Source organism: Pelobates fuscus, chromosome 5, assembly GCF_036172605.1.
Source record: "Pelobates fuscus isolate aPelFus1 chromosome 5, aPelFus1.pri, whole genome shotgun sequence".
In the NCBI taxonomy this organism is placed as follows: Eukaryota; Metazoa; Chordata; class Amphibia; order Anura; family Pelobatidae; genus Pelobates; species Pelobates fuscus.
The window spans coordinates 37,082,088-37,101,543 of record NC_086321.1 but is presented as its reverse complement, the minus strand read 5'-3'; positions in this window follow the sequence as shown (position 1 = coordinate 37,101,543).

Genomic DNA, 19,456 nt, shown 5'->3' with positions numbered 1-19,456 from the left:
CCAATATTTAAAAATAAAAAGGTGCAAAGTGCATTTTTTCTTTTCAACAAATATTTCTATAACTGTTATAATTGCACTTTTTGGTGCAACGCAAGGACCTTTCACAATCTTCCTTTTTGTTTAAAAAAAATATTATTAATGTATTTTTTATTTTCATATCTTGTAACATAACAATTCTCTTATTCTGTGTATACAATTACTTGTAAAATCATTTGAAATGAAATCATGTGGGTAAGTAATACTTTTAGGGAATTATATAGAATTTATTATATAGAATTGTATCAGAGTTTTAATGTTGCAACTCAGATTAAGGGAGCTAAACATTCCACTGATCCTTCCTTTAGTTTCAGATGTCCAAAGAGGAAGTGGGCTAAATCCCAACATATAAGGTAAAGGTAATGTGTAAGCTAACTCATACATTGACTCATAGGACAAGGAATAAAAACCACAAGAATGTAGCAACTCGAGAACAAACTATTCTAAACTCAGACATATCTAACACGTCTAAAGTCTTACAGAGAGAAGGAATGTCTAATAATGGGAGCACATAGAATTTTCACTGCCTTCAATGTACTTCACTGTATGCAGTGCATGATAAAAATCTGCAAGATTCCATGTGAATTCCTATCTGCCACGGGTTTGTGCTAGTGTGCTCTACATTGCTTTATGGTAGCTCAAAACACATTTAACACCTTAAGGACCAAACTTCTGGAATAAAAGGGAATCATGACATGTCACACATGTCATGTGTCCTTAACCCCTTAAGGACCAAACTTCTGGAATAAAATGGAATCTTGACATGTCACACACGTCATGTGTCCTTAAGGGGTTAAGGGGTTAAAGTGTCATGGGCTTGCGCTACCAAAAGGTGACTAAGGCTGAATTGTGCAGATCCCTTTTATAAGATGAGAGAAGATACCGCTCAGAGACACCAGTGGTAAAACCACCCTTTTCTTTTTTAGCCTTCATGTGACCAGAGAGAAGGAGATAGCAGATGCTGCGTGGTGATTGGTGGTGGCAACCCTTTGATGACACCGTCCTAAGGACCACTATAGTGCCAGGAAAACATAAGCGTGCGCATTCAGCCAGTCTCATCTGAAAATCACAGTGAGAAGCGCTGAAGTGCCTCTACCGGCTGTCAATCAGACAGCCACTAGAGGCTTGATTAACCCATTTGTAAACATAGCAGTGTCTCTGAAACTTCTGTGTTTACAGCAGAAAGGGTTAATCCTATATGGCCTGGCACCAAGACCACTTTATTAAGCTGAAGTGGTCTGGGTGCCCATAGTGGTCCTTTAACAGACTTGGTCCACATTAGAACACTGAAGGTGCATGTTCAAGTTGGGCCTGAGACTCGCACCAGCAATTATGTCCTTCGCTCACCTATCGAGCTCTTATACTGTCTCTATAACTGTCAGAGCAGAAGAATCTATGGATTGGTGAATAAAAGTACATTACCTGCCTGTTCCAAACAAGGTAGAAACACAAATAAAGGCTACCTCCTGTCACCTCACCCCAGAGAAAGAAGTTCAAATGACATTTGGACAGATGCTTAACCAAAGTATTATACATCTGTAGTAGTATTATGAATAGACTGCATTATGCTGCCTCCATTATGTTGCACTAGTAAAACCTCTATCTTCCTATGGCAGGCTGAGGGGTAGCTGTGCAGTGTGCCTGGGACTTGAATCTATATTTTTATTTTTATTTAAAACTGTAAGTTGTAGTGAACTGACAAAATATAGGTTAGAAAGGCTGGTTCGTTGTCTTCACTACAACTCACATCCCATTTGTAATGTAGATGAAGAATAATGGAGTTAATTTGAAGTAATTGATACTGTTTAACCCCAAAAACCTGTAAGTATTTCAATATTTTATGCTTTGTAGTTATTATTTTGAAAGGCACCCGAACTCTGTTATTATGATACCAAAAACAGAACTCAATATTTAGTTTATAACATACAACAAAAAGTAGGTTCTAAAAACAGGGACTTCTGTGTCTTGAAGGCATCAGCACTATCTTCTTGTGTGGCTGTACAGCATATACCTCGAGCAGTATATAAATAGAGAGACAAAATACAAAGAGCAACCTAGATGTAGTTTGTAAGGTGCAAATAGATAACAGATGATGTATCTTCACGTATATGCTCATCTTCTAAATGACTGGCTCCAAGTTTATCGACGTAGTGTTTAAGTGCAGGAAACACCTTGATATTGAATATCTTTATAGTGCCATTTGATTTATTCATTTTCAGATTAATTAATGACTTATGTTAAACCTATAAAGTTCCTACCAATATTGTATCCCAGGTAAAGAGAAGGGCAGTGTCACCCTGTGGGAGGCTGAGAGCTTAGTAACGCCGAGAAAAAGCTTTTTAAATGATTTTTATGGCAAACAGGCATTGAGTTTATATACTGACTGGAGCACTATCGCATCAATAATACAGATTTCATTCCTAAGGCTATAGTGTTCCTTTAAACCAAAGGTTGTAATAAATGTCAAATAAATCAGACAGGTTTTAATTAAGAGAACCAATCACTGAGATGATTAAGTTCCTTTAAGTGGCAGGATGATTATTTGCTAGCCACGTGCGATGTATCTAGTTTGTATACTATTATACAACATGAAAAAGGATGTGAGGCTGTCGATTTTTTTCTGAAAACCTCTAATAGGTATTGTGAGAAGCAAAAATCTTTTATTTTAAAAGGAATACAAATGATCTTACAGAATAACTATTTCTGGTTCGAGGATTAATTTTTTCTACAAATTAGAGGGACAGCTATGGGGACCAAGTTTGCGCCAAGTTATGCTAATCTTTTCATGTCCTTTTGGGAGGAATTTTTTGTTTTTAAGGGACATGACTATGGCGCAAACTTGGTCCTTTACAAAAGATAAATTCACGATATTATTATTTGGAAGGGGTCTCAAGAAACATTTTTAACTTTTTTTGAATTTCTTAATTCCAACAATTGGGGTATCTCTTTGACTAAAAGTGTGAGCAGAGATAGTGTGGATTTTTTAGATCTTAATATTTTTATTAAAGAGAATGTTTTAATGACAAAAACTTTTTTTAAACAAGTCGATGTAAATAGTTTGGAACTGGAGAGTTGTCACCATCGACCCTGGTTAAAAAATATACCTAAGGGGCAATTTTTAAGCATGCACAAAAATTGCACTAATCAAGAAGACTATTTCGCTCAAGCTACTGTTCTTAAGAATCAATTAGTTCAAAAGGGATATGATGAAGTGGCCTTACAAGATAATATAAATCAAGTGGCCAAAACAAATAGGTCTCTTCTCTTACAATATAAGAATAAAGACAACTGTGACCGCCAGAAAGAACAGATCCCTTTAATTTTTAAATTTTCTAGTAATATTTCATGTCATTCCTCCAATGTTATTTATCTTTTAGAATGCACCTGTGGGTTTCAATATGTGGGTAAGACTTCTCGACAATTAAAAATCAGAATTAGTGAACACCTGAGAAATATAAAGAAAAGCTTTTCCAATCACAGTGTGTCCAAACACTTCCATGATTATCATAACTCAGACCCTAAATATTTGAGTTTTTGTGGGATTGAAAAAAATAAGTAGAAACTGGAGAGGGGGAGATATAGCAAAGACTCTTAGTATTAAAGAATCCAAATGGATCTTTGAATTATGCACCTTAACTCCCAAAGGTCTTAATATCGATTTTGAGATTAATAACATTTTATAAAATATATATTCACATTTTTTTAAACTATATTATAGATAGTCTTTTATATTTTTATTTTTATGTTTAAATTATATTTTTAATTGAGATTACTCTCTTATAAGATGTGTACTGGTTTCTTTTTCTTTTTCATCTTTTTTGGAAGTTTTTTTAGTGGGGTATTTTATCAATTGTGATTATGGGTACTTTTTTCTACTGTACACCTTTTTTGCACAAACATATATATATATTTTATTTATATGTGTGATTTAAAATTGATGTGACTGCTTTTTATGAGATGATAATTATTTCTATTTTCTGTTTTCTTTCTATTTTTATATATTATATATGATATGGGACTTGGTGTGCCATGTTTAAAAATGGCACCTTTTGCCTCCACTGGAGTATAAAAGACTATGGTACATGGACAACTGCAAGTAAGGGAGGAAGAATGGGACATTTCTTCAATGATCCGGCGAAACCGGAAGTGACGCGATGGACCAAACAACACGTCACCGGAAGTGACGCGACGGACTGCATGCGGCGGTTCCATATATTCTCCGAACAGCCCAAACACCAACAGGTTATCTATCCTGTTGTTGTTGTCTGTGCTAAGGAGGCATGCCATATATTTAAGATAGTGTTATGTATCATTTTTTCTTCTGTGTGGACGGTTTTATATCCCTCTTTGGGATACCAAGATGGCACCCTAATTATGTCAGAAAACCGGAAGTACGGCCATATTGGAGGTGGCGGTGCACATCCGGTTATGACCAAATAAGGAAATGGGTGTGAACTGTTGACACATGTGTAATTAATTATGTTTTTAATATTGTATCCTTTATAAACTGTTTTTGTGCTCACTATTATGTTGACTAGCACCTGAGGAAGACCACATTTTAGTGGTTGAAACGCGTTGTGCCTGCTTTTATTTCTTTATGTAAAGAAATAAATACATTTTCAAGTATATTCTCTACTTTTGGTTCCTGACTCTATATCTCACTATATGAGATTGCGTAATTATCAGAGGATTTATCCAAGGGTAGAATTTCTTTTCTACTCCAAGCCCCTGGTTCCAGAAAGTCCGGAGAGTCTATCCAAAAGGAAATTTCACCTATGTCCATGAATGAGACATGCATGCTGTATAAGTTCTGAGCCAACTTTTAACCGGCTCAAAAAATTGTGAGTGGTTTCAGCTCTTCAACATTCACTTTTATTATATTTTATACAGATTACACTATGTTTTGCTGTTTCATTATATTTTCATATAGGTAATATATATCAGTATATACGCCTCGTTCAAGCATTTACCAGGAACATCTACTTTTGGTTACCATAAGTGTATATATTACAGGTAACATTTTTCTGTTTTTTGTGTGTACGCTTTTACCTTCTGTCTTTTCACTGAGAGGATTAGTCTTCAGGAAACAGTCAAAAATTGGGGCGGTAGGTACCAATGCTTTTAGATGATCACTTATTTGTTTAGTTCTGATACTGTTATGCACAGTTGTGCCTCGAAAAGAGGGGTACAAATTTATAGGATGCATTTTAAAACCAAACAAGTTTGCCCATTTGTGAACTGTTTAATAATTTTATCTACTAAACTACTATAGCTCATCCTTTGTTGGCTTTTCTATTATCAAACTGCCATCATCTTCAACAGTTTTGAGGGCTACAGTGAGGGAAAAAATATTTGATCTCCTGCTGATTTTTATTGTTTGCCCACTGACAAAGAAATGAGCAGTCTATAATTTTAATGGTACGTGTATTTTAAAAGTGAGAGACAGAATAACAAAAAAAACGAATCCAGAAAAACGTATTTCAAAAAAGTTATGAATGGGGGCATGGCCAAGCAGCGCAGCGAGCAAGATGTGTCTATGTGAGCTCCTGCTCATAACACACGAAAACTTACTAAAACGCCACAAAATCGTGGCACAAAGACCTCTGATTTAAGGGACAACTAATGCTGAACCCCCCACAGAGAGATGGGGTGAAAAAACAAGAAACTCACCCATATGGAGGGCTCTTTCCAACTAGACATCAGGCGGTCCTTTGACAGGCCGCAGCACCCTCCGCAGCCAAAAATGGCACCGGACAGGGCCAACAGCGCCAGCGAGTCAGATGCGTCTAGTGAGGACGGAGACCCCCAGCCCAGGCACTTAGACACCGCAGTGTACAGACGAGGGGAGAGGCAAGGCCGATAACAGCAGCTTTCAGGATCCGAAAGGCCCCAACAGCCCCAGCAGACGCCCCTAGAGACATTATTGCCATTACCAGGGACCAGGGCTAAGAGATTGCGGCATCCGTTACAGCTGGGGGACAGCGGGCACACTGGTGGTACCTTATAAGGACACTGTTCTGTCACTATCAGCGGAGGAAGATCCCACAAAATTCCTTAAGGACTTACAACAACTGCAGTCATCACCTCTGGTACAGGGAAGCAAAAGGTCCAAGGACGCAACCAGCGGGGAAGAGGATCAGGAAGGCGGTAACGGAGCAGAGAAGAAGCGGGGAAAACCACACCAGCAGCACCCCTCACCGCACTGAAGGAGAGAGACAGTGTCTGCTACCTACCCCCCTCAGGGGACTGGTAAAGGCGAAGCGATACATAGACTCCTACCGGCCTTCATACTGCATAATAATGGCACCCACGATTATCAGAAATGTTTTGTTTGTTTTGTTTTGTTTGCTTAACATTCCATAAACGTTACTATACCCCCCTGTTGTGCCCACACACAATCATACAACCACATAACAGCAGGCCAACAGATAGACCAAGATCTGACCATTGACGGAGGACAACACACACAACTGACCTTACATGGGACAGCGGGCAGTTACGCACATAAGACGACTAGGTGTCTGAAAGGGGGACAGAACCGGGGAGCCTTAACTAGGCCGTCAGACCGGCACCCACCATATCTACGACATGAGCGTCTAACAACAGTACCATTGTATACCCTTTACGTAGTAAAGATTGCCATATGATAAGCAATACCAATTGGTCCCAGGGCGAACACACGAGTTATAGGTCAACGACTGCCTTTAACCTCAGAGACTGTCACTTCAACGATCTTTCATATTCCGATAACGTACATATCTGCTTGCATAAATCTCAAACCAATATTATACGCAAAGTTAAGCTAGTTCATACAAAACTTGTGCAGACTTTCCGTATACCATTTATGTCATGTTTAAACGGCTGGTATTTGCTATTGTGGCACTACCGGCACTATGTACTAATCTGTCTGCATTCAAAAATAAAGAATTATAAAAAAAAAAATTGATTTGCATGTCAATGAGTTAAATAAGTAGAGGGAGTGCTCCTAATCTCAGCTCGTTACCTGTATAAAAGACACCTGTTCACAGAAGCAATCAATCAGATTCCAAACTTTCCACCATGGCCAAGACCAAAGAGCTGTCCAAGGATGTCAGGGACAAGATTGTATACCTACACAAGGCCGCTTGTACCATAGTCACCAAGAAAACAATTGGTAACACACTAGCAAGGTCCCCCTGCTCAAGAAAGCACATGTACAGGCCCGTCTGAAGTTTGCCAATGAACATCTGAATGATCCAGAGGAAACTGGGTGAAAGTGTTGTGGTCAAATGAGACCAAAATCAAGCTCTTTGGCATCAACTCAACTCGCTGTGTTTGGAGGAGGAGGAATGCTGCCTATGATGCCAAGAACACCACCCCCACAGTCAAACATGGAGGTGGAAACATTATGCATTGGGGTTGTTTTTCTGCTAAGGGGAGAGAACAACTGTACCGCATCAAAGGGACGATGGACGGGGCCATGTGCCATCAAATCTTGGGTGAGAACCTCCTTCCCTCAGCCAGTGCCTTGAAAATGGGTCATGCATGGGTATTCCAGCATGACAATGACCCAAACACACAGCCAAGGCAACAAAGGAGTGGCTCAAGAAGAAGCACATTAAGGTCCTGGAGTGGCGTAGCCAGTCTCCAGACCTTAATCCCATAGAAAATCTGTGGAGGGAGCTGAAAGTTCGAGTTGCCAAACGTCAGCCTCAAAACCTTAATGACTTGAAGAGGATCTGCAAAGAGGAGTGGGACAAAATCCCTCCTGAGATGTGTGCAAACCTGGTGGCCAACTACAAGAAACGTCTGACCTCCATGATTGCCAACAAGTGTCGAAGGGGTCAAATATGTATTTCATTCATTGACATGCAAATCAATTTATAACTTTTTTGACATGCATTTTTCTGGATTATAAACTGATCATTTCTTTGTCAGTGGGCAAACGTTCGGAATCAGCAGAGGATCATATATTTTTTCACCTCACTGTATATGCAATATTTACAAGTAAGATTGTTTCTGTAAAGAAATTAGCCAAGTTACAAATTAGCTAAATTAAGCAGATAATATTTTTCAAACTAGTCAAACTAGTCAATATAAATCCTATTATTTATCCTAAATTATTACTAATAACATTTATGAAGCGCCAACATATTTTAGATTGCTGTGCAATTGAGAAAAAAAGACAATACAATATCCCCAGTCCAATATAAAAGGTAATGAGGACTTTGCCCAGGAGCTGAGGTCTAGCTCTTAAAGCTCTGTTATACCAAGTACTTATAGTATATAGTATAGTATATAGACCTAGTTGTGTCAAGGTGTTTTTTTTTTCTTTTTCTAAAAACACCTTGGACAAAACCGGGTAATCCCTAAATCCTATACTGGTAAGTGTGCCTGGAGGACTGGTTCGGAAACCACCGATCTACAGTATAATGTGGCCAGATTTGAAGTTACAAATTCAGCATCTTGTTAAATACCACCCCTTTCCTTAGAAAATGAGACTGGGTGGTCTGGAACCTCAAAAAAAAATTTTTTATCAGCTGGTGAATCATCTACAGGCTTCCTTTGTTGATACAATTTCTCCACTTTACCATCCTTAATCTAGTCTACACTCTACTGACTCTTCTGAAAGTGGTCTAACCAAAATTGCCACACGCTTAACTGTTGCGGAATCCAAAAGTCGTAATTCTACTACTATCTATATTATTAATTATTCATCTTTTTTTCCACAAAGAAAATATTTAATCACAGAGTTCGTAGTTTTCTTATGATAAATCTAATTTATTCAATAAAGGAATAGATGTCCGGTTGGACCTTCTCCTACAACAAAGTCATAATACCATATAGTATTTTCTAATATAGACATTCTGAAACCATCCTTTAAATTGAAAAAGTAATCACAATAAGAAATAAAGGTATATTTTTTTTCAAATTGTAGTTTATTGAGTATTTTCTTCACAATAGGGGTACAAAAAGGAAAAAGGGGAGTAAGGGGGGTGAAACAGACATATTTATGCATTTACAGGTCTCATATGAAAATGTACCATGAGTATGATGAGAGTGAGTAAGATATGATCTCCACAGTTTTAACATAGGATTAGCATAACGTTTCAACAGTGTTTCAACACATATTTATAAAGACCTATACATCATATTTGGTACAATGTTAGGTGATACATGTAGGTCACTTATGGTGCTAATTGTTTTATCCAGTGCTGCTCGCCCTCTGCCTACTATTTGCTTATGACTTATGTATAGACATAGGGTGTGAGCTAATATGGTGATGATACGGTGGTCCTGGGCTTGTTGTAACTATATCCGTTCATTCAGTGTCGGATCTTGTCCGTCTATACGTGTGGTCAACCTGTAGTAAACCTGTACTTTCCCACCATCGCTTAGCTGGTGCTATGGGGTGGGAGGTGGAGATTGTTCTAGTTGTGGGTGTTGTGGATAGGCTGAGATACTTAGGGTGTTGTATCCCACATCCCCTTCTAGCTCAGTCCATCTCTGCCAATTATATCTCGTGGTAGTGGTGGGCTTTTCTGAGGTTGTAGAGAGCAGTTCATATCTGACAAATTGCCTAGTCTTGTGCCATATCATTGTTGAAGGCAGACATTCCTTTTTTTTCCAGTGGCATGCAATAACATTCCGTGTTGCTAAGGTCGACAAAACCGTCAATTGTCTGTCCACGTGAGATAATGTACCTGGGAATAGTAGAAATAGGCCTAGTGTAGGTGTAATTGGTGGGAGTTTGATTCCCAAATGTTCCCAGATTGATTGTGTTTCTGTCCATAGTGGTTTGATATTTGGGCATCCCCACCATATATGTGTCATTGTTCCCTCGTCTTTCCCACATCTCCAACAGCCAGGGGCGGTATGGGGGTATATTTTGTGGAGTCTGGCAGGTGTGTAATATCATCTAAAAATGAGTTTTTTGTGAGCTTCAGTATGGGAATAACATGTCGTGATGCCTTTTAGAGCCTGAAGTGAGGTTAACCATTGTTTACCTGTGGGTGAATAGGTACATTCTCTTTCCCACTGTGTGCGATATTTAAATTCCGAGGGCATCTTCTGGTTTCTCAGTGTATTGTAGCATACAGATAGGGTTTTGTTTTTGACTGGTGAGTGGTGGCAACGGTTATATAAGAGTAGAAGATCTAGGTGCGGATTATGTGTGGATGGCGGAGGGTGTGTTACTTTGTTCGATATCAAACTCTTTAATTGGAGATATGGGAAAATAAAGGATGGAGGTAGTTGGAATGTGTTTTGTAATTCCGGAAAAGGTATTATGGCTCCTTGCTGGCAAATATCTGTGATCCGGGTAACCCCTAGTTCTTTCCATTTGTGCAGGGAAAGCCATGGGGAGACAGAGTTAAGGGCTGTGATAGGCGCCCAGGTGGAGAGGTTTAGTTGGCTGTGTGGGAGCAGTGAAGGTGGTCCCAGGACTGTATTGCGTATTTAGTGAGTGGTAAAAGTATCTTATGTTTGTCCCTAAGGTGTTCGGGTGTCCACATTGCTGATATTTTGGGGTCATATTCGTTCTCAATATCCACCCATTGTAGTGTGTGCTTTGGTGCATGAAGTTTAATCGCATTTTCAAGGAGTGTGGCTCTCTGGTAGGTTGCAACATTGGGAAGCCCCAATCCACCTTCTTTAGTAGGGGATTGTAGGAGACATATAGGAAGTCTAGGTTTCTTTTTTGCCCAGATATATTTCGATATTATGTTTTGGATTTGTTTGCTTAATGTGGGTGAAAGGGGTATCTGTAACATCCGAAATACATAGAGCAGCTTCGGTTAGGGCATTAATCCTGCCCAACCATGACAACAGGACATCCCTCCATTTGTATAGGGTTTGTTGGCACATCTGTGGTAGGGTAGCCAAATTAAGTGTGCTAATGCTTCTGTCGGTGGCTGCTAATTTTACTCCCAGGTATGTAAGGTATGTTTGCCTCCAGTCAAATGAGTATTCACTTTTTAAAGTTATAATTTCCATCAAGGGGAGTCATATGGGTAGTGCCTGTGTCTTCATTTGGTTTAGCTTATAATAGGAAATGTTACTGTATTCATCTAGGGTGGTTACGAAATGTGGTAGGGAATGGTCTGGTTGAGTTATGGAGATAAGAATGTCATCCACAAACATTGATAGTTTATATTCCGTGTTGTTAATGAGAACACCTTTTATGTCTTTGTGGGTTCAAATTCTATATGCTATAGGTTCTAGTGACAATATAAATAGTAGGGGTGAGAGTGGGCATCCTTGGCGGGTGCCGTTTGTGATTGGGAAAGGTCTTGAAACAAATCCTGCGTTTGTAGCTGACGATTTGGAGTATAATGCCATTATGCCTTTTATGTATATCTTGGGGAAGCCAAATTTGACCAATACCTGTTCCATATATACCCAGTTGAGTCTTTCGAAGGCCTTCTCCGCATCCAGCGCTAAAAGAAGGCCTTCTAGTTGATGTGTTTCCATATGTGCCAATATATCAAAGACTTTCCTCGTATTGTCAGAACCTTGTCTGTTTTTGACAAATCCTGATTGATCATTGTGTATTATGCGTGTTAGTATTTGCTTAAGGCGGTCTGCCAGTATTTTAGCATAAATCTTTGTATCGCAATTAAGTAGCGAGATTGTCCTAAAGTTTTGGCAAATTATTGGTGGTTTACCCGGTTTCGGGAGTGTGGAAATATGCACTTGCACTTGTGCTTGGGATGGCGGGGGTGAGGCAGAGTACATTTTGAGGTTATAAAGGGAGCTGTAGTCTCTTGTGGGTTCATAATCTTTGTTTTATCCGCTTTAAAAATGTATGCCACTCTAGAGTTGGCCATGCGTGTTTTCAATTTGGATGCCAGAAGTGATCCTGCTTTGTTCCCTTGGGCAAAGAATTTATGTTTAAACCTCTGTAGCATGAAGTTGGTTTTATCTATTTCAAGTTCTTTAAGTCTGGCTTGTAGGGTCCTCAGTTTGGTGTTATGTTCTGGTGAAGGGTTTGTTTTGTTAGAGTGTGTAAGGGTCGTGATTTGTTGGATTAGGTTGTTAAACGAACGCATGCATTGCTTTTTGGCATAGCTAGCGTGCTTGATGAGTAGACCTCTAATTACAGCTTTATGGGCTTGCCATATTGTTTCTGTAGAGATATCATCTGCGGTGTTGATGTGGAAATACGTTTCTAATTCTGTTTTGATTTGTGCTGCGAGTCGAGGGTCCCTTAGTAACGACTCATTCAGTCGCCAAGAACCTCGGCCTTTGGTGGGGAATTGGGATGATAGCGTAAGGGTAATTGGTGCGTGGTCCGACCACTGTATAAGACCTATCTGTGTGGATTTAACTTTGGGTATCAAGGATGTATGCAAGAGGAATCTATCTATCCTCGAGTAAGAGTTGTGTGCTTGAGAGTGAAAAGTGAAGTCCTTTGCGGAGGGGTGGAGGATCCTCCATATGTCTACGTAACCTGAGTCATGTAATTGTTTTCTAATGGCACAGGAGGAGATGGTGCGTCTATTGGTTATCTTGCGGGAGACATGTAGAGTGGAGGATGTGTCAAAGGTACCATCTAGTATGAAGTTTGTGTCACCCCCTATGATCAAGTTCCCAAATTTGTAAATGTCTGCAAGCGATAAGATTTTATTCAGGTAGGATATCTGGTTGTCATGTGGGCCATAGACGTTTATGAAGGTATATTGTTCATAATTAATGAGACATTGGATGAGAAGGAATCTACCCTCCTTGTCTCCTACTTTCTTTTGTAGTGAGAAAGCTATGTCTTTGTTGATTAAAATTGAAACCCCTCTTTTTTTCATGGTGTAGCCAGTGTGAAAACCCGTTGAGTAGTACTTGGAAGAGAATTTAGGCATTTTAGTGTTAAGAAATGGGTTTCTTGAAAGAAGGCTACTGATGCCTTCGATTTTTTAGCTTCCTCGAGGGCCAGCCTCCTCTTATGAGGTGTGTTCAATCCCTTGGCATTTAGCGAGAAGATAGTCAGAGCCATATGTTTACACTGTGGGTGCGTTTCATAATGCAATAGGACTTGGTCATGTCTGCCTGTGTGTAGGTTGGGTCTCTGTTTAACGTGTGTTGGTATTTCCCCTTAGATGGGTGATTTTGTATATGCCATACCGGTGGGTTCATAATTCTTGCATGTATGCGATTGTTCAGATAAAAGCATTGTCTAGGTGTGAGGTATTTTTTTACGGTGGCCTGTACCTTAAGACCTGGTTTCATAAATAATATGTTCGTGGGAGGGTGTAGGAATGAGGTGGGGGACCAAACGAGAACTATATACATAAGAAAGGTCAAATGTAAACTATTTGACCATGGGGAAGAGTTTAATGGCCCTATGGAGCCTAATTGGGGGGAGGGTAATACTTTAGTTAGGACTGCCTGTGTGATTGCCTAAATCCTGACTTAAACTGTCATAAAACCAACATTGTGTAGTTTGTTTCAGGTAGTGTTTCAGTTATATATCGGTATTGTATATAGATACATTCATTATCGCTCTATCTGATGCTGCTGCCGGCGAGTCCGGGCCTTCGGCACCATCTTGGATTTTGTTGCGTGGCCGCGTGAAGGAGGAAACCCAGGTCGTTGCAGGTCGTATTTTCGATTTTTTGGGGGCCCTTTGAGACATGGTGGCACAGGGTCTCTGGCGGTTATTTTTCGCTCGTGTTAGGGCAGTTTATGATTTGCAAATCGCTGCTTTTTAAGTACCCTCTCGGGAGCTGACAATTCACGCGTCCATATCCGCGTGCTGTCAGGCCACGCCCTAAAGGTATATTGTTTAAAGGAAATAAAATATTTCTGCAATGTTTAGTAAAATTAAATTAAATAAAAACAAATTCATCCACACTTTTCATTTTTTTAAACAAATGTTATTATTATTTTTTTTTTAATTACCGTTACCATCAGATACCTTTTACTTATCTTATTTAGAAATAACAAAATAAGGCAAATCAGGGCCAAGCTGTTAATATGAATAGACCTTAATTATAAAACAATTTCAGATGTTACACATATTGCAAAGTTCTTACTAAGACTGGTGTATGGTTACAAAGGGCATTTTCTAGGAAGCGCTAATCTTACACAGTTTAGATCAAATTTGACAGAGATTTTATTAAAGATTTGCATAGTGTATTTATAACATTAAAAGGTGCCGTAAATTAGTTAGCTAAAGTCTACATGCTTAAGTGCGCTTGGAAAAAAAATTGTGTGGATATCGTCAAAGAGCTTTCTTGGAATTTTGACTTTAGAAATCTGTTCCTTTTTAATAGGTAGTTTGTGAATTAATAGAAAATGTTACCGTTTGTTGACAGCAGTTATAAATTTTTAGAGCATTTAGTGGAATGTTAATCCATAAGATTCTGTTATTTCACTGCTACTATTTTTTTAAAGGCACATACAAAACTTGAAGCTGAAACTTCAGATATTCTGTATCATATTTAAGTAGCCTGTTGAGAAATCAATCATGTTGTTAGTCTTCCAGTCTGTAATGATGCTTTTAACGAGTCCCTTCATTAATGTAAAAATGTGTCATTTCAACATTCATCCCTCTTTCCAGAAATTTGGGAAGAGGAAAATCTTTATTTTCAATTTAATTGTTTACCTGCAGACTCCAGAATTGTTAGGCATGGTGTCCACATGTTTGAGAGTCTTAACTCCCCCAACTTCAAAGTGTTCACTAAATAATCCCAGACACAAAAACTGGTATATTTAAAATAATTATATGGCAATTTTTTCCCCACAAATCTCTTTTAAGTTTTTTTTTTGTTTTTTTTTACATTTTCAGATTATTTATATGGCTGTCAATTAATATGACTCATACACAATAGATATGGCTTGTGATCCCAGAAGCAATTACACTTCCCTTGCACGATACATATCCAGCAAAGACTAAGGAAAATTGTTTGTTTTATCTTACCAAGCTATAAAAATGTAATCCATTGTTTTGTTTGAAAGGCATTCAGAAAATCTTTAAATAGATGCACTATGCAACGTTACAAATAAGAGGGATACAACGATGTGTGATATGTTAATAAGAATGAAGTGGATCTTTCAATTCTCAGTATTTCATAAAGATATATTCTTTATAAAACACTGATCAAAACTGTGTTGGAATTTTGCCTTACGGATAAGACTGAGGTTGACTAAAGTTGACCAAAGTCAAAGCTCCGTTGTCAACATTTGTCCAATCCCAGCAGCCATCACAAGTGATGGCTGTAGGATACAGGCTTCAATCTACGGAGACTCCTGCAGTAAGTAAAACTTACCATCCCCTGCACCCCACGCCCACCAGACTCACACCGAATCGTTCACTTTTAGACCCAGGAAAGTGTCAGAACCCCTTTAAAGCTTTGGAGGTAAGTTAGAGATATAACATTTTATTATCACTTCCAGTTCAATGGTATCTCATTTAATAGTTGGAGCTTTCTGTTCAAATGGTAATTTTGGGGAGGGTACATTTCAAAACTCATTCTTTGAAAAGTATGTAGTTCCTCTAATACCCACAAGGCACCGGGCAACTTTAGACATGTATTATATCTGAGAGAGTGCCATGCAAATAGGCTTTGTTGTGCTGTGACCAAATCATTTAACCAAACCAATTATTTCTATGTTTAGGCAAGGGGTGGCCAAAATGTAGATGTAGAATCGGGGCTGTTGAAATGATGCAGTGCGATGTATTTTCCTCCACCACAAAAAATACATAAAATTATTTTTCCTGAAAGTCATCTCTCCTTTTTCAGTATTGCAGAGCAGTGAAGATGAAGCAGTATTTTAACTTTACTGTAATAATGAATGAACTTCAGTGACTGCTGAAATTAAAAAAATAAATAAAAGGTTTTCACTCTGATCATAGCAGTAGCTTGCAGAGGCCTATTTTGTCGGAGTTTAAGATTGTACAATTCAGCTTACACATCTGAGTATTGCTGGTCTGCTAGTAAGCTGTGCTCAGGTTTGATATCCAGGGTTGTAAGGAATGCTTAATCATGGTACGGTATTATGTTTTAATCTAAATGTCTTGTGATGCTTCCAGGAGTACAACCCATTTTAATTATTAGGATGTCAATGTCAAAGGGTTCCTTCCCAGCAGGGTCAACTCAACCTTTCATTCTTTCAAGGTTGATCAAATCAGTACCAGTAAGTTGGGAAGTAATAACATCTAGACCTCAGGAAATACTCTGATTTCAATATTGTTATTTTAGTGGCATAAAAATTTATATTTTAAATACTAAATCAGTACACAAAAATTATCTACAGATGGCTGTTTACAAATGATAAATATTATGCATTTCAAATTATTTAAAATCTCAAATTATATACATGTACTAATGCATTACAAATTATTTGCGATGATAAAACATTTATGTATCGATCATTGCTAACTATATTGAAGGGGTCTGAATTGAACGGTTATACGTATCTCATCTCTCACACTTCTGAAAGGTTTATAATAATACGTGTAAAATATGAAGTCACAGAACACCACAAGATGTGCAGTATAGAGTATAGCTTGGGGGACACCTCAATAGCTTGCATACATATTGGGGTACAATGCAAGCTATTGAGGGGTCCCCCAGGTTATACTCTATACTGTACATCACTGGCATTACCCATAGGATTTAATTGAAGATGTTCATGAATTCCTCAGTACAGTCGCGAGAGCATCCATTTTAATGATGTCCTGCATACTGTTGCCCTCTGCTTCCTACATAGAATGTTCTACTAGGGTTTGGATAGAAATGGTCAGAAATTCTTAGGAAAGTGTGAGCCACATGCACACAGTCTAAACAGGCTTCTAGTTGCAGGTGCTCTCACAGTGATATCTGCAAGAGAAAACGCTGATTATACTCATCACTAACATGCAGTGCAGATGTAATTTTTGCAGAGGACCCATATTAGTCACTCCGGATTTAGTCACGTGTGCCGGGGGTGCTATTACAGCCCTGCACAAAATGACAGCTTTCTCTGTATAAGCAGCATTCACAACTTCTAAAAGCATAAGTGTTCTTGGTGGTTGGAGTAACTGCTTAAATCTAGGGGAAATTCAATAAAAAATATTGGCCGGAAATAATTGGTAGAATTAAATCGAGGTCTTAGTTGGGTATCTTTCTAAATGCTATTCATGAATTCATGGACCACTGCAGGCAACATCACAACGTTCTCTCAATGAAGTGGTTATGGTGCATGGAGTTCACCTGCACTGTCCTACCCACAATTCTAAACTATTTTCAAATATTTTCACACAGAAGTAATGTCGCTAAGCACCCATCTGCTGCCACAGATTTGCTGCTCTGGCTCATGCAGAGGCAGTAACTGGCACAATGAAGGGGTGGCACTAAGTGTCACGGTTCTCACCAGATAGACAGACGGCCAGACGTGGTCGTTCCTGGAGTTCCCAACAGGGAACTTGAACCGGAGAACTTCTCAGTCCTGGCCCTGCTTTCTACCTCTGAGCCACAGCAGATTTATACAGCAACTACTGATTCCGGTCCTGTTCATCCTGGCATGGCTACTACACTGGGGGCTGCACCTTGACTTGGCTGTGCTTCACCTGACCCTGAGTAGACATCAGCAGGGTATTTAAACTCAGCCTCGCCCTGTGCTCAGTGTCTTTGATCCTGTGACCCTCTTTCGTACCAGTGTTCCTGTTGTTTCTTCTGTTTCGTATTATTGACCCGGCTTCTGACTACGTTTACTCTGACCTCTGGCCTCCCTTGACTTTGGCTACTCCTCATTGTTCCTGTCCTCTGGCATCCTTTGACCTTGGCTATCCCTCGACAATCCTGCTGGTTCAGTCCTTGCCTGTACTACGTATTGGTTCTTCATCCTGCACAGCCACCGTGCACAGACCCAGGCTATCTGCAAGGGTGAGCAACATATCTGCGCTACAGACTCCCAACTCAGGTAAGACCCTGACACTAAGAGGCAGAAAGTGTCAACTAATGCCCTCAGCTAATCATTGCTCCCCCTTCTCCAGCGGACCAACACTTGCGGACATAACGTCTGTCTTAAACCATTCAGAAAATGTTTAACACTAGAAGATAAGACAGCACAAAGGGGACTTCAGGCCCCAACACCACTTTAATTTAATTTACTGTAAATTGCTCATAAGCTCATGTATTTCAATTTGGAATTTTAGATTGCAGGTATTTAGTTACGATGAGAACCAAAACCAACATGTTTCTGTTATGCATCTGAAGCCATCTGTAACAATTAATCACCTAAATAGTGGTGGTTCGTGACTGGAAGACGTTGTATGTCTCTTCAAAGTAAGAAGAAAGACATATTTTCTTATTAATCAATATCAAGAGCAGACAATTCACATGTGAGACCGTGCTGCATAATCTATGGTTTTCCTTTGTGGTTCTTCATTGATTTATTATTCTGCAGAGCTTGTAGGTATGTTAACTAAGGGATGGTCCTGAGATGGGTCTTTGGATAATTGTCAGCTTCCGATTTTTGATAGAGGTTGTGAAAATATTATTTAAATATAATCCACTAACGTATCAAACAACGAACAATTTTGGCATCAATGCACCTATTAGCATTGTGGTAAGTACTTGATGGATTAGTGGATTTTAAAATGTATATTTTTACAAAACATATCCTCAAAATATTTATCAAATATATTGTCCCAATAAAGTTAATAACAATATTATTAATAATATATCAGTGACATTGAAAAGGGCCAACGTAGATTATATGACATGCTGCATGTTCCAAATTTCGCACAAGAGAACAATCTGTAATTTGTATTGATTACTGGGCAGACTAGATGGGCCGAATGGTTCTTATCTGCCGTCACATTCTATGTTTCTATGTTACTTAGAAAATTTTTCTTTCTTTTCACTATGAAGATTAATACAGTACCCCCAATCACAGATTATCACTTTTTCATCGCATGTGTGTATAATCATCCTGATTGAATCTTCTTATGGTGGATGAACACGCACAATAAGACCACAACCTGACATTTTCAATCAAATAAATCAATGAACATGGAATAAGTCTCCTTACATTTGTGCAAAATGTATTCATAGATTTCTTTCAATGGATTAGATGATGGAATTACTGATGAATTGCACATACAAGACCAGAAAATGGTCTTAAAAAATACTTTTGTAGGTCATTGTAGAATATGACCACAGACAGGGTTTTACGATAGAGTCTGTTTAGTAGATTCATGCAGTTGGTTGTCCCAGTTCATCTTCACGTAATGTGGCAATTTTTCTAACGGAATTCCAGGTGGCCTTACCTTAGAAATAGCAGAGTGGCCATCTAAGAAGACAACTTAGGAAAATAACATTATGTCCTTTAACGATCTTCGCCCTGTCTTCAGCATCCCAATATCTCAGAACTTTAATTTTATAAGAATAAAAAGCTTCTTACATAGTGTTGTACCTTATCTGAATAAGCATTCTCCAGCTTTTAAACTGAATAAACTGAT